This window comes from Microcaecilia unicolor, chromosome 2 (genome assembly GCF_901765095.1).
Source record: "Microcaecilia unicolor chromosome 2, aMicUni1.1, whole genome shotgun sequence".
Classification (NCBI taxonomy): domain Eukaryota; kingdom Metazoa; phylum Chordata; class Amphibia; order Gymnophiona; family Siphonopidae; genus Microcaecilia; species Microcaecilia unicolor.
The window spans coordinates 498,199,456-498,202,108 of NC_044032.1; positions in this window are offsets into that span (position 1 = coordinate 498,199,456).

Consider the following 2,653-nt stretch of genomic DNA (forward strand, 5'->3'; position numbering starts at 1 on the left):
GTAGTTTCCAGCTTCTTCCCTATCACCACTTTTGTGAAGAGGGACCACATCTGCCGTTCTCCAATCCCACGGAACCTCTCCCGTCTCCAAGGATTTATTAAACAAATCTTTAAGAGGACCCGCCAGAACTTCACTGAGCTCCCTCAATATCCTGGGGTGGATCCGGTCCGGTCCCATGGCTTTATCCACTTTTAGATTTTCAAGTTGTTCATACACACTCTCTTCCATGAAAGGTGCTCTATCCACTCCATTCTCATTAGTGCTTTTGCAGGTCAATCGCGGTCCTTCTCCAGGATTTATTTATCAAATTTGTAAATTTGAGATTGTAAATGGATGATATCTAATAAACTTGCTTTGAATATAGATAATACAGAAATTCTTATTGTGGGAGGGTGATGGATGATTTTCAGCATCAAATTATTTGTGTGGGTGAAATTGATGTGCCTGTGGAAAAGGAGATAAGGTTATTGGGTGTGATTTCGCATGCTCAACTTATGATGAAAGAACAGATTCTGCATGCAGTTCAGTCAGCCTTCCATCAGTTGCAGTTGTTGTTTTGATTGAAAGCTATGTTATATTTGGCTGATTTTAGGAGCGTGCATTAAGAAGTGATATTCAGCAGCACTGTGCAGTTAAATGCCGCTGGATATTTATTATTTATTTGTTACATTTGTATCCCACATTTTCCCACCTATTTGCAGGCTCAATGTGGCTTACATAGTACCGTAAAGGCGTTCGCAAATTCCGGTATAATCAGTTACACAGTGATGTTGTGGTAGAATGAGGTTCATGTGGAACAGACATATTAGGGAATCGTATAGAGGAAGAGTTACGTTATATCCATTACGTGCTTTGGTTTCGTAGTGTTGCAGGGTTCAGGCATTTAAGTTGGGTCGGTAGGGTATGCCTTTTTGAACAGGTAAGTTTTTAGTGATTTCCGGAAGTTTAAGTGGTTATACGTTGTTTTCATGGCTTTTGGTAATGTGTTCCATAGTTGTGTGCTTATGTAGGAAAAGCTGAATGCATGAGTTGATTTGTATTTGAGTCCTTTGCAGCTTGGTAGTGGAGGTTTAGATATGTTCGTGTTGATCCGGTTGTTATTTCTGATTGGTAGGTCGATATTGCTGCTTCAGACAAGTGATTTAAATGGCTAGGAATATATAAGGTGATACTGTTTTATGGACTAATTGAATACATTCTGGGCAAAATTCTATAAATGGTGCCAAATGTTTGCCACTCAATGCTATTCTATAAAGGCCACTGCAGGCTGAGCACTCTTTAGAGAACAGCATTAAGCGCTGAATTTGGTGCTCAACTTTGGGCGCAAGGACTTAGGCTAGCTGAAACCTGGTGTAAATCCTGGCGTGCAAATTGGGCCTAGATCCCTGCTATTCTGTCACAGTGCGTCTTTTGTAAACGTCCGTGACTTGCCCATGCCCCTTTTTCAGTTGTGTGTGTGATCCAGTTTAGGCACCCATTGTTACAGAATAGCGCATAGCCAGATAGGCACCCAAACCATAACTATTGCCAATTAAGTGCTTGTCAGCTCCAATAATGAAATCACTGCAGCTCATTAATTAATTATTTAGGGTGCTGATCTGGGATCTGCACCCAGATTTGGGTGACTTTTATAGAATCCGGGGATCCTTGAATAGTCTTTGGGACTTAACACTTTCTTCCTTGAGCTAGGACAGAATGAGCAAAAGATGGCAACAGAAGAAAACATAAGTGAATCACAAAAGCATTCCTGTGATAATCTGAAGGAGAGGGGGGGGGGGAGGTTGGTGGGTGTTCAGAGGTGACTCATAACGCATTAGAATGCCAAGTCCCAGAGCTTTGTTGAGTCTTTTTCTTGTCAGTTTCAAAGAATGGGAGACATTTGATTATTATAAGGTAAATGTCTCCCATTACTGTATTGTTTCAAGTTTCCTTTGAGTGTCCTGATCATAAGGCCATGGATCCAGTGTTCTGGTTCCACAAAGGGGTTCCTCACAGAAGGGATTGGATTAGGATTTAGCTCACTCCTTTTTCAGCGTTAGCTCAAGGTAGTTACGTTTAAGTAAAGTAGGCATTTTCTTGTCCCTGGAGGGCTTACAATCTAATACGTTTGTACTTGGGACAATGTAAGGTGTGGAGGGGAATTCTATGAAGCACACACTAATGGTTACATGCTGATTTTGCATGTAAATCATTAGAATAATAGCACATACATGCCAAAATTCCACTTTGCAACTGGTGGCTGACCAAAAGTTACAGGGTTTCCACCCCCCCCCCCTTTCCATATCCCTCTCTCTCCTTTCCCCTTGGTAGTCATGCTCCTCAGAACAGACCTCTGTACTTATTTGAAATCTTAAGACCTGGGCAGGGGGAGGGGGGGATTGTTACCAAACTGGTTTGCATAGGGCCTTGCAATTGCTAAGGCCAGTCCTGCTTTCTGGAGTGGTGGTTGCAGGTCATTTATGACTGTTCTCTGTTTTTTCTCTGTTTTTTTTTTTTTTTCTGGCTCTGGACTGTATTTCACTTTAAGGTTTTCATTCACAGTTCATCACTTATAAATTCTGACTCAAGACAGGGATGAACACTCAAAGTGACAAACAGCCAGAAAAACATGAACAATCATAAAGGACCTGCAGCCACCACTACACCTGAAGAA